We start from the raw sequence: 14,235 nt of genomic DNA, 5'->3' as shown, positions 1-14,235 counted from the left end.
TTTAATTTCCATGTTTTTCCGATTTCATATCTCACCTAAAAGTTTATAACTCCTATAGCAAAGTCATACTGGGCCATATTCTTTACTCCATCCTACCAGCTTGATATTATTCAATTTTATTGTAAAATCAGTGTAGCTGAGAGAAGGTGAGACCATCTACAGCTTCTAATTCAGTGCTAATTGAGATAAACACATACAATTACCAATAATATTTGCAGTAGAAATCTGATTTTCTTGTCCATTTCTTTACCTAAGCATGGAGGATGAAATTAATCTGTGCAGAGGGTTAGACCAAACCCCATCTATTAAGGCTCACTTTGAAAACCATATTGAAAGCGAGTATAAAATTTGTCCTAACACAATCACTACTGCAATACAGTATCACAAGATTGAATTAGATAACTGCATAAGCTTGTACATATGTTTACAATAATAATAGTATGCTAACAATTGTCACTTCTCATTTTAGGTACCTGATGTATGCAACTTAAGGACAGACTAAGCAGACCTAGTTTTATCAGGCTGTTCTGATGTATCTCCACCAGACTACTCAACACAGTAGATGTGCTGTAAAATCCTTTGTTTGCCTGCATATACATATCCCTAAAGGTGATTGAGTATGTGATTTTCCACATACAAATAATAGCACTGAGTTCAGTAGGACTACTTTTCTCTAGAGATAACCATGTAAACCTTTGCAGAGGTAGCATCTATGCATTTACATATTTGTAGTTAATCTAGTGGCAGGCTTCAAGTGATGCTTAAAATGATTTAGCAATGAGATTGTTATCAGTGTGCTTTCTGCGTTTCCATTTTTTCTTAAAAACATTACAACCATTGTTCAAAGGTATTTCATGCAGGCTTCTGAACCACAGAAGTACACAGATGAAGCTTTTGCACTACCCAAAATAGTCCGCTTCTGGGATGTAGAATTTTTTTGTTCTGACCTCCTAAGGATAATTATTGTCTTGTCTTTCATCTTGAACAGCAATAGACACAGTGTGGCTTCTAAAAATTTTGTTCTAACATTTTTCTCTCCCCAGTGAAGAAAACTAATATATCAAAGTTTATTTCTTCAACTCCAGCTCTGGGAAAAATGGATAATTTGAAGAGATAGAGACAAATACTGTATATATTGACACAGTGCTTTGTAATAAGTCTTCCAGGTTTTTATAGAGAATCACAGATTGTAAAGGGAGAGGTGGGATAAGAAAATATAAAAACCTTTTTCATCATGAAAAGGTCATGACAGAGATACTTACCATAAGAATAAAGCATTTCTTTCATTTTTTAATTTGACAGTCATAGGCCTTTCTATTTTTAAATCTGGTATATTCTCTACTCCGATTGTGTGACAAACCCACACAAGTAGCAGTGAAAACTCTGGTACATTCCTTATCCAGAAAAAAAAGAAATAGGAAGACTATATACAAAGTGCTATCAAAATTGTGAAGTCAATTATATAAGAAGTGAACTTCTCACTCTTTGGTTTTGTCAGTTCTGAGTAAGATTCTTACACAGAAACTCCACATTTCAAGGTGGGCTACTTTTTGATGCTGCATAATCCTGAGTCACCAAACTAAAACTACCATAGCAACCAGGGCACATATTTATAAACTATGCGGTTCTGAATCAGATTTGCAATGGTGTATTCTCCCAGCATCTTTCATGAGCTTTCCACAGATTGCTGTCTCTATATTCTTGGATGGGAATGCAAGCTAACATTTAAGCTTGATTCTCTGAGATACTTCTACGTGTACCCATCTGTTAAAGCAGCATTTGGTCGACTGACAATTTCAACGGTGCATGGGTTAAGCTAAAAATAGTTGTCTTGGCTAGTAAAAAGTAACACTATGTCCTTTAGAAATAGGGAAATACGCTTATTTATAAAATTGACTTTATAAAACCATTCTTACTGTCAACTAAATTTCATGTTTTGCCTAGTCCCTCCGTGCAAAAACAGAACCGAGCCATACGTCATGTAACAGCAATACAGATTTGTATTCAGCCTCTGCAGTCCTGGGAACGCTGCATGTATGGTGTTAGACACTCTGCCATGATAATTGCCCATTTTGGCCTCTTGCTGCTAAGAACAAGTATTTTTGCTTTACTGTGGTGTCCACAAGGCCACATAATCTCACAGTAGCTTTTGTGAACTTCTGTTCAGCATTTCTGCTGGTGAAGTGTTTCATTTCCACTATTGTGTGTGGCTGGAGTGAAGGAGTGTACTGTCAAACTAAATACTGAGGGAGGAAGGGAATGACCTGTCCCTCTGAAATGCAGGCGAGATGTTCCCTGTGAGCCGCATTCTGAACATATCACAGCTGAGAAACATACTTACAGGGCTGCAGGAGGACGATTTGGACAAAGAGAAACGAAAGACACCCTTTTCTAGCTTATCACTCACAATGCAAATATACATATAGTCAAAGGTTATTGACAGCCGTGACACTTTGATTTCTGCCTTCCTGCCTTCCTTTAAATATTTGGTTTGGTATATGAAAGTATCCATTCTCTACCTTGGAGTTTAAAAATACTAAAATGGCTGCATGGCTGAACAATTGGCTTGGATTTTGGGTATCCAGGAGTGTGCTTTGCTGCTCCCAGTGCCTACAGGTTCTGTTTTTATGAGCCAGCAGAGCATGTGACATAACTGCGCTCTCATATCATGTTTACACTTAGCAATGTAGTAACGTAAGTAACACACCTATATCACTGACAAAAATAATGTCATCCTTTAGCCTATTCAGCCAGCCATTAAAAGGAAAACCATGTGGTTTTCTTTAAAAAAGAACTGGCTGATAGAGTATAGTGATGCTTATTTATAAGGACATTCATAAAGACCTGTTTCCCTGAATACAACAGAAACAAGCAACTGAAAGCAGTTTTGTTGCTTAGAAATCACTTTTTCTAGTAGTTCAGTGTCCTAACAAACACTTGCGGTGTTTCTTTTCTGTCCCCTGTATTTGTGACTAGCCCGGTGTTTGCTACATAGAGTTACTTCTCTTGTAGGTAACTCCTCAGGCTACAGGTTAACTGATCAGACTTCATCCCAAACCATCAAATCACTCCTTTGGTGGCCTCCTATTATTCCTTAGCACAAGGCTATTAAGAAATTGAATTGCTTCGTCCTGTCAGTTCAAAAGAAGAGTGACTTAATTGACACAATTAATCCGAAGCAACATTAATCTGCAGCAACCACTAATGTAATGCTAAGGTACTCCAGAAGCTTTAATGTCTGTATCATGAATGCACAGAGATGTACACTTCACTTCAGAATCTTCTTAAATGGCTTCTGGTTCGACAAGTTTATGACTTTCAGCCCTCATCTGATTAAATCACATTTCCTAACCATTCCTAAATTGGCTTGATGTCCTGCAACTCCCTCTTTCAGTTACCACGATAACTCAAAAGGCCCCATTGAGAAGGGAACCGTAAAAGTCCTTTTCTTTTAGCATGTGCTTAAAGTAACTCAAAGCCAGCTTCTTCCCACCAAAGCATTATTTAGTCACTTAGTGTAAGATGAGGAAAAGGCTGTAACCTCTAGTTCTTAGCCAAACTCTTCCCCTAAACATTTTGGATTTATGACAAAGCCTTCTCTTTGGCTGAGAGAAACTTATCTCTTCCAGCATTTTCTAAGAGACATAGGGTGTTTCACTAGATAGTGGAGGCATCCAGGAGGGTTACTGCCATGGAAGGAGCCAATCTTCCTTTCTTTGTACTGCCCATTCCCTGTCCCTGGATGCACAGACACCATTCCCAGTCTTTTCCCAGGCTTTGGTGTTCATTTGACAACTGAGCGAGTTGTCTGGCAGACTATTTACTTAATGGCTTGGCTAGTTTTCTGCTGGTCTGGCAAACTCAGGAGACTCATCAGAGGGTGACAGAAGGCTTTCCAGAGAGATAGGAATGTGTGGCCAGGCCTGAGGAAGGACAGAGTTGCTCTCCTCGGAAGCCAGGACACATTATGTAGGCTCAACCATCCCATTAAATCTCCCCCATAGTTCTAGCTGTGACCATGAAATCATTATCTTTCCTCTCTGGGAAGGTTTCTCTAATAGGTTGTTGTCCTTTGGGCCTAGATTCTGGCTCATGGAAAATAAACCACCTAACTAGAGTAAGGCAAGCAAGAATTGCCAAGTTAATTCCCCACACTCCTTTACCCACCATTTTGTCCTCTCCATGGAGGTAATGTATCTGTCTTCATTTCACTTTATGTTTGTTTCCATGTGGCAGCTCTCAAACAGGATTCTGTGCAAACACAGTAGCGAGTAGAGGGGTAGATAATTTTCATATGAAATAATAAAAATAACTTCCTCATTCTTGGCAGTTTTCATTTTAAAAAGTAACAATCTTGAGAGGACACTGTTAGCACACACTCAGCCTTGGGACTCCAGCAACAGCAACGTGAAGCAAGCCAGGACCCCAACTCAAACTCACCCCCAGCCACAACCGGGCGATGCTGATGTTCATCTCCCATGTCCACCTGTCCCTTCCTCTCAGGTGTGTTTGGGTCGTGGTCACTTCCCTGCATGCAATACTGGTATAGTTCTCTCTCCGTGATTACGAAACAGTCACAGGTTACTTTTAGTTCAAGCACTAATTGAGACATAAAACACTGATTTTGCTGAGATCAGACACTTGGCTCCAGGTTGCATTAAGCATTCCCTGATATGTAGTTTTATTTACATGCACTTTGTTGCTCTCTCTCTTTAATAGAACAGGCTCAAGAAAGTAAAGGCTGGTCCTAGAAAAGTCCTACATTACATTTATTTTAAGACAAATGAGTGGGTAGATAGATGTGAAATGACATTTCAACTAGATTAATAGCAGTAAAATTAACTTTCTACCTGTGTATATAATTAAAGATACAATCTTAAAATTGAATTGAGTTGATTATTTTTATTATTAATGTTTTGATTACTTATTTAGGACACTGAGCTGATAAGTAGAATAACTAATAGGAAGTCAGACCATTTCTGGCTCTGCATCTGAATCATAATTTTATATGGGATAAATAAGACAAAGTTCTTAATTCTGCATTGCTGACCTCAGTTTGTATTTAAACTTCAAGAGCTGAATAAAGAATTTTGATCACATTAATTAGTATCTTTCCACTCCTAGTCTTCACAATTTAAGATTTAAAATAAAGCCTTAATAAAGATATAAAAGTCTGCTGGAGGTAAAGCACCCAATGCTACAGCTTCTTCTGCAGTGGGAATTTTGACTGAGCAGGGACTGCTCTGAAAAACACACACACTCTTGTCTGTTAGAAAGCACTGAAGTGATTTTTGTGCTGTAATGTCTGTGTTATAGTTCTGTGTGCTCCTATACTTGAAAAACTTAGGTTTTGCATAACCTTGAAATTGTATGTAATATTATATCTTATGATATTAAAAAATCACAGCTACAGGAAAATAAATGACAATTACTTCAGAAGGGGAAAGGTTTGGGCCTACTCTCTCTTTGCATTTAGATAAGATTGGAGAAGAGGCCTAACTACTATAGAAAAGGAAACAGTGTAAAAAAAATAATAGCTTGAAGAACCGTTCCACTGAATTCCTCTGTAAAAAAATAGCTAATCCATATTTAAAATTCAAAATCCATGTCACTGCTTTTCTGCATTGCATATTTTGGAAGATTCTTACCTTCAAAGAGACACCAGGCAGTTCCCCACAGAAAATAGGAATATCCTACAACCATGTCCTGCATACAATCGCTGTCATATAACATTCACACTTCTCTGCAGCAGCAGTAAGCACAAAGGAAAATACATTTCTTAATATATTATACCCCAAATATATGCAGTTGTTTGAATCACAATTTCTTTAAGAAGTGTAATAGTTGTATAGGTGATACATACATAGGTCACATCAGACACTTTTTCTGTCTAGAGAATGTCTAGATACATTAATTTATTTTTATTTAAGACAGTCAAGGCTTCATTTAGGAATTCCTGCTTGTCTTAGTGAGTTTGTATTCGCTCCCACTAATACCGCACAGAATACCAGTGGAGTTACTTATGCAAGTGATTTCCAGTATAAGTTCCAAAATCTGAAATTTAATTATGTGTTAACTTATGATGGGCTTATACAACACACAGACAACATCCAGCCTGACTGTTTATTTAAGTCAAACATATTATAGCAGATCTGGAATCACATTTCCCAGTTATATAAGGTTCCTGTGGATTCACACTTCAGCTTTAGGGAGGAGATAAGGATCGGTCCTCAAAGAAGCAATTACCACATGTGGTTATCATACACAGAGAGATAAAGCTAAATATAACATGAAGCGTGCCATTTGCCCATCCAGTATTAAAGAGCTCTATACCATAATGAAAACATAGGTAAACCAAAACAGGCAGTTACCTAGAAACAAAAGCACAAAAGTCTCTGTTTCTGTCACATGCCCGAAAGCGTTTATGATCAGATCCTGTCACTGCTGCTTACATCGTGCAGTACTTGTGAGCCGTTCCACTGAGGCACTAGGGTATTAGAAACAGTTTGGAAGTTAATAAATGCTTCATTTGCTTTGAAAACTGCCATAAAATAGGCACCATTTAGATCCAGTCTTTGCTTTAATGATTGCAGTGTATAGGACCTTTGTTAGGTTTGTGTTACCTGGCTTGGGTATGAGCTATGCAAGCACAGAGCTCAGCCTAAGCTGCAAAATTCTGGTGGTCTAAATTAAATCTAGCCTAACTTAGTTTACACTTGAGCTTTATGCAGCTCTAGTTACACTATTACTAGTGGCCAAGCTAGTTAATTTTAAGGTAGCTCAAGGGCATCTTTCTGGCATCTTCTGTATCTGTTGATGTTTTATCTGCTGGCATGGAAGTTACACAGGATCAAATCATCAGCTGATATAAACTTAATATAACTACACTGGATAAAGGCCTGAACTTCAAAGTTTAGTACTTTAGGTATAAGATTTGAGTTCCACTCATAGATGATTAAGGGAGTGGAGCATCTCCCTTATGAGGAAAGGCTGAGCGAGCTGGGTCTCTTTAGCTTGGACAAGAGGAGACTGAGGGGTGACCTCATTAATGTTTACAGATATATAAGGGGTGAGTGTCACGAGGATGGAGCCAGGCTCTTCTCGGTGACAACCAATGGCAGGACAAGGGGTAATGGGTACAAACTGGAACACAAGAGGTTCCACTTCAATTTGAGAAGAAACTTCTTCTCAGTGAGGGTGCCAGAGCACTGGAACAGGCTGCCCAGGGAGGTTGTGGAGTCTCCTTCTCTGGAGGCATTCAAAACCTGCCTGGACACCTTCCTGTGTAACCTCATCTAGGCGTTCCTGCTCTGGCAGGGGGATTGGACTAGATGATCTTTCGAGGTCCCTTCCAATCCCTGACATTCTGTGATTCTGTGAAATAGATATTTTGAGAAAGTCTAGACTAACTCTACTGAAACAGAGACACCTAATTCACAGATGTGTGCTTGAGACTAGAATTGTGTTGATACACAAACATAATGAAATATAGTTTCTATGCCTCACCTGAATGACATGGTGAACATAGGTAACGTTCTCAGGTAAGCTAAAAAAACCTTTTAGATGAGAGAAGTTTAGTGGAAATCTTTCTGCCTTGGTTCCGTCTGGCCCACACAGTAGTCTTCTGTTTATCTATGTGTCATGAGGGGTGCTGCTCAACATCTGGGTAGACATTTGAGAAATCGGCACATTTAGCATTGAAATTTACTCTATACCCTGAAAGTTGGTATAGGTTTACACAGTATGTCTAACTGAGCAAGTATAGAGAGAGGTGGATTTGGTTTGTCTGTGCTCCAAGCTGCTGTGTCTTGTCTGGAAAGAAAAGAGCTCTTCCCTTCAGGTAATGTAGGTGTACGGCTCCTAGGCCAAAGCTGTCCTGTTTCTGGCCGGCTTGGAGCACTAGTGAAACAGGCTGCTGTCTGTCTGTCTGCACCTGTCCGCATAGACTGTTATGACGGGACATGGGTGTTGCAAGCCTCATAGTGAGGCCCCAGGCTGGAGTCTGGGTGGAGACAGGAGCCAGGTGATGTAATTAAGGCAGTCTGAAATCAAGAACCAGAGACATATAGTACTCATTAACCTAACAGAGCAAGGCAAACGTATAGGAGATAGGGTTTGGCACCAAGAAGCCAGGGAGCTTGCACACACCTTTACAAGAGCGTAGCTAAGCTTTGGATGGAACAAGGGAGTGCAATTCATAAGGTAGGTCCAGGAGAAGGAGGAGACAGAGCAGCAGCAAGGACAGACAGCCTGGACCAGAACTACGACTGAAGTGGCGGCAGATGTGGGCTGTATCGTGACTGGTGAAATCAGAGACAAGAACAGAGACCACACCTAGAGGCAAGGCACAGAGTAGAGTTCAAGCCACTGTACTTGTTCTCAGGACATCTTTTGTGCACACACCTATCTACCAACATCTAATGACATCTGTCTGCTGGCTATAGCACCTCTTTTTGAAGCCAGGTCTAGTTCCCAAGGGCACAGCACCCAATGACTGGCTGCTGGAGGGAAGAGTCATCTTCCTTGGCTAGTCATTGCGTACTCACGCCTAGAAGGGACTGCATTTATTAATTTTAATTAAGTTAGAGCAGGACTGTAGAGAAATCTGTGGAACATTTGTTTCCACACAATATTAATCAATATAATGAGGTGCAATCATGTAATCAGTCCCATTGAAAGCTGTAATGCCTAGTAGATATGCATATGCTTACATGCACACTTATTAAGTGAGCATATACTTATTAAGGCCTCAACTTCAATATAAGCAGGAGCCTTAATTTTTAAGGGAATGAAAGGATGTAATAAACAGTGGACCTAGGCTTTTCAGTACCCGTAGGGCTGAAGGTGGTGCAAGAAGACGGGTTAGCTTTCTGGCATGTGTGTCAGTCATTAAAATAAAACATTTTGCTGCAAAGGTGTGTACATCTTTGCACAGCGCCTGTGAAATGACTGCCAGGAGATTAATGCTATATAAATTACAATATTTATATTAATTTAACCAAAGAGATAGAACAACAATTACATCTGTAGCACCCATTGCTCCCGTGCAGTGCAACAGAACTGGATAAGAGTCTTTTTCCCTTGGCGCATCTGCTTCTAGCTGGAAAGCTATGAAACTTATTGATGCATGTACATGCGAGAAGCTGGGATTCTGCCAAAGTGCCGTTTGACACTATGCCAGCTTTTGGTTCTTCAAAAACAAAAAGGTTTTGGCCTTTGCTGTTTAAGCAGTGCACCAGTTCATCCCCAGCTTACCTTTAGACTTATAAACTATTAGTAAGACTAACTACTGCCAGCAGTGAAATGTTTTTTTCAGAATGAGATGTTCTTACATAACTATAAACGTACATGACAAATCCTAAGTAAAGGGAATTAGCCTGCGTGCTGAGTTATCTACATTTACTTGTTTCTATCAGATACCTTCTTCGAGCAGAGTTTTCTTCTTCCAGTGACATACTTAAGATTGTAAAATGCACTCACAGTAACTTATCTTTTGTTGACAGTGATCTTCATTTATCCCAGAAAAAAGAAAAAAACAAACCAAAACCAAACCCACAACTAGAACAATTTAAAATACTTTTCATATTTCTTGCATATTAAATAAGGAAATGAAAAAGATAATGTCATATCTTACAATATGTTTAGGTTATGGATCAGAAGCAAATGTGAGGTTTCCAGTACTTTGTGTTTTTCAGATGACTTCATCATGTCACAGTAAACAGAAGTAATCATGTATTAACCTTGCTCTAGCTGGAAGGTTTGGCAGGTCTTTTCTTTTTGAAGCAGGTGCTCTTCAGTTTGCTGTTTATCAAGTAGTTTAAAAAGCAAAAATTTCCAAAGCTTTAGGATTATTAATGTTTGTTTTTCCATCATTTTAATGCATTAAAATGCATTAATTCACTATTTTAATGAACTTTTATATTATAGAGGTCCAAATTCTGTTGACAGGAGGCTTAATTCTCTTTTACTATGTTTCCACAATCTGAGTTCATCATCAAAGTTTGGTGATCAGAGTTGCCCTCCGGAAAGCTCTTTCTCTTCCCACTGACTATGGAGTCCGAGGAGACTGTTCTCCTAAGATGGGTGCCTGGAGCCAGGCAGCATTAATATCCCCCACTTCACACTCATTTAAACTGACAAAACGCATGTGCAAAGTGGAATGAAAGGATTTGGCTTCTGGTGAGATGATTTTAAACACTCCTGTTCCATTGTCTTTGCACACCTGTAAGTGGCTGAACAGTCAATCAGGCTGCTTCAATTAAACCTCAGCCTGCATAGTCCCATTAACTATATGCAACTGATATGAGCAAAGGAAGCAGAATCCAAAACAAGACTTACCTCACAGAGCAACCACCTGTAGGAAGTAATTATTATTCACAACATTAGTTCCAGCTCTTGGATTTCCGCGGCTTTCACTGTTGATCCCGCACTTCGTAGATCTGTTTTGGAAATTTCTGATGTTACAGAACCTGATTCCCTGTTCAATACTGAGTAGTCAGCTGCACGCTGCTGTGTGTTAGCACTGTGGTCACATCTACATCCAGAAGAAATTCAATGCAACAGGAACAGAGCAGCAGTTGGAAATGGCTGGCACTGGGTCCTACATTTATATTCTGTCTGTATGGGCACTTTACATTAGCTCAGATTTACTGTGATGCTTGAAGTATTTCCAGGTTTATACTGTGGATGGTGCTTACCATACACGTGGTTCAAAACCCTTCTGCCCTGATTAGGCTTGGAGTGCAGTAGATAGACTTTTGGAGTGAAAGTTACAGTTCCGTTTCTCCCAGAAAGAGTATCTATTGTACACACCAAATCCACTCTGCAAGCCAAGCCCATGGGTAGTGAGTGGGGATGATCAGAAGAATTCACTTCAAAACCTCACTACTATTCTGAACAAATACCCTCCTGCAGGTGCAGCGTCTGGCTACTGAACACTGATCACTGAGACCGTTCCTGCTCCACCATAAGTCAATGACCAAATCTTCAGCAGGATCAGGACTGCTGCCTCCAATTAATAATACTGCACATCTGGATGATGAACTACATCACTCTGCTATTTCAGCCCTCCTAAAGCTTGTATATAGAAAAATGGAAAACACTTGGAGGATTGCAGTTTTTCAGTTTATTTGGTTATGTGACATTCATTTGTGTGTCGTGGATACAAACCAGATACCCTGGGTCTTACATGCAGGAAGAAGAATTCAGTTTCTTGAAGCTAGATGCTTGTTTTTATATTTAAGAAGCAAACAAGACATTACAGGAGTTACTGTGAGTATGTAAATTATGCTAATCTAAAAACTTGCATTTCATTATATATACTCCTAATGAATCACCCTCACTCATCCTAATTTTGTAATATTTCAGAACAATTTGCTGGTGTCTCAAGGCATGAACTTTTTGGTTTGACAATGAGAGCATCTGATCTCTAGCTCATTTTAAATATATTTTTCCAGCTCAGAACAGAGATGTCTGACAACAAAATGATGTGTTAATGCCATAGTGATGAATGATTTAAAAGAGATTATTTAATGTAGTTACTAATAAAAGTTATTTTTCCATAACTTAAAAATTTTAATGTAAATAAGGAAAACACCTGGTCTTTGTGCAGCCTCTGTAACATTTGGTAACTAGTTTACAAAAGCTATTATGTCTATTAAATCCTTGTGAAGAGGCTCAACAATTCAGGTTAAAAATACATTCTCTCAAAAGCTCTGCTTTTATAAAAATGAGTTTACTGACAACTTACTTCTAAAGAAGAGTAACAGCAGTAAAATGGAAGACACACAAAAGAAGGTTAATTTTAAAATAATTTGAGTTATTAGTATAGAGCATGTAAAATTTCTGAGGTTTTAGAAAATCAGGTGTAAACTAAGACAACTCAGACTGGCAAAATTTATTTAGAAACAGGATCCATATAATGAGTATAATTTGAGGAGTGTTTAGAAGCACTGGGGATGCTGTAAGATGAATCACAGTCTAGTTTTCTCTACCACGTTTTCCTTGGATAATATATGAGGTGTTCAAGGGAGGTGTGATAACACTAATACCACTTTTTCTGGTACTTAGTGTCCTAAATCTGTTAAAATATTAATAGTATAGTTAACTGGCAAGAGAGGAAGATGCTGCTTTAGACTATAGTGCGTGGAAGTGCTTGCTCACTGCAGAGATTTGGATGTTTCTCTTTAGAAAGAGCAAGAGTAGTTTCGTATAACAAAGTCTTTCCAGAATCCCAAAAATGAGTTGTATTTTGGAGAGCTCTGTTGAGGAAAAAGTTTTGGGGTAAAATACAATTGCTTAAAAAGAAACTACTGTTGAGGATGTATTATATATGCCATTAGTGCAGAGAAGCCTCAGTTGCTTCCATGCAGTTATGGCAATAGTGACTCAAAATGAGTCAGCAATTGCTGTTTCACAGTAAGCAGGGATAAAGAATTTATTTTTTATTTATTTTTATTTTAAAGGGACATTATTTCAGGAATTAAGTCTGTCTTTACTGAATGATGAAGGCTCAAGTTAGAGAAGGTTGCAAGAACTGCTATTATGTTGGTATATCTTTGTTGACAATTAGTGTGGACTTTGTATTTGCTCTGAAAGCCAGACATCATCACTCTTCTGGCTCAGCCCTCTGATGCTTTCCGGCTCGGCCACTCTGTTGAACAGGGGCATGAAATATGCTCTGCCTTTTCGTGTTTCATAAACCAGTCCTTTAGCACTCAGGCATTCAGGAACACAAAAAAAGGCAGGGAGGAATTCTCTCTGAGTTGTACTGCTAAAGATCCTTAAGGCTGATCCTGAGCAGTGGCTATATAAACTGAGATATGAAGACAGTTTTTTTGATAGATGGAATTAATGTACCAGAGTCTGTAGGCTGTAGACTGCGAACAGTAGAAGCAGAAAGATATCTTGTCAATTTGATTGTCAGCAGGCTGTTTGCGTGCATAACTTTAGTTTCTATGGGATGGTGATGAGTAAAGACTGTCATTTTGCAAGACGTTGTCAGAATAGTGATGAACACTGTTAACATTGAGCAGATCTGAGGTGGCTGCTGTTAAATACAGGTAGGCAAAGTCTAGCCACCATGATTTTGCCAGTAGAATCATAGAATAGTTTGGGTTGGAAGGGACCTTTAAAGGTAATCTAGTCCAGCCCCCTGCAATGAACATCTTCCTACCCCTGGTTTGGCACGCACTTTCATGTTGTAATCTGAAGTCTGGTTGGTAAAATCTCAAATGTTTGTTGATTAAATAAAACTAGCTACATATATCCTCTTCTGATCTTTTTCCGTTAGCATATGTCTGGATGCTGCATTAATCCTCAGTGAAAGCAGTCCTTCACCAAAAATGCCTATGTTCCTACAACTAGCACTGTTCATGTTATTGGCTTGAACTCCATGGCCCAAATTCCTGTTGATTACATCTCAAAGCCCTCCTTTCCCTCCATTATAATTTCCAATGTGCTTTAAAAGGTCTCTTTCCCAGTACTTCTACCTCTAAAGCATAAAGATATGACATAACTAGAAGAAAGAAGAAATTGAAAAAAGGAGGACATGACCTCTAACTTGATCAAGGGTGTGCAGAAGCTGGGAAGCAATGGGAGTATCTTTTCAAAAGAGGGCAGAAGAACCAGAAGGTGGTTCCGGAAGCACACGAGATGTTTTGCAGCCCTTCAAATACCAGAAGAATATATCACAAAGCATTAGGATGCTGAAGAACCTAAAACTTACTTGCCAGGAGCTACTGCACGGGTGGTTTTGTGATCTAGGTTACAGCCATGTTCTGCCACGTGATAACATATAATGGCCAAGCTGGGTCTTTTCACATGACCACAGTGTACACTAAGGGGAGTGATACTCTAATTTGTGATTCATGTAGGAATAGTCAGTACCTTGAATCTTCTCTGTTCGTGGCTTAAATCCTTATAGAAATGTTTCTGTTTGCTGTGATTTCTTATGTAGATCATGTTTTACTTTGGCTTTCAAAACTGACATATTCATTTAAAAACAGCAGTTTATTTAAAGTCTGTATGCAAGCCAACTACAATGACTCAAATGAGCACAAAGCAGATATTTCTCTGATTTTGACATACCATCAAAGCATGCCCCTAAGGCCTCCTTCAGGTGCACATCTCCACAGTCTGCTCCGATAATTGCCTTTGTGTCTGGTAGTTGAAAATCAGCAAAGGTGTTTCCATCCCTGCTCCCTTTTCTGGTAACATTTGCCTTTTTGTTTTACA

Source organism: Nesoenas mayeri (genome assembly GCF_963082525.1).
Source record: "Nesoenas mayeri genome assembly, chromosome: 1".
Taxonomy (NCBI): Eukaryota; Metazoa; Chordata; class Aves; order Columbiformes; family Columbidae; genus Nesoenas; species Nesoenas mayeri.
The sequence above is the reverse complement of the archived record's forward strand: the minus strand, read 5'-3'. Positions refer to the sequence as shown.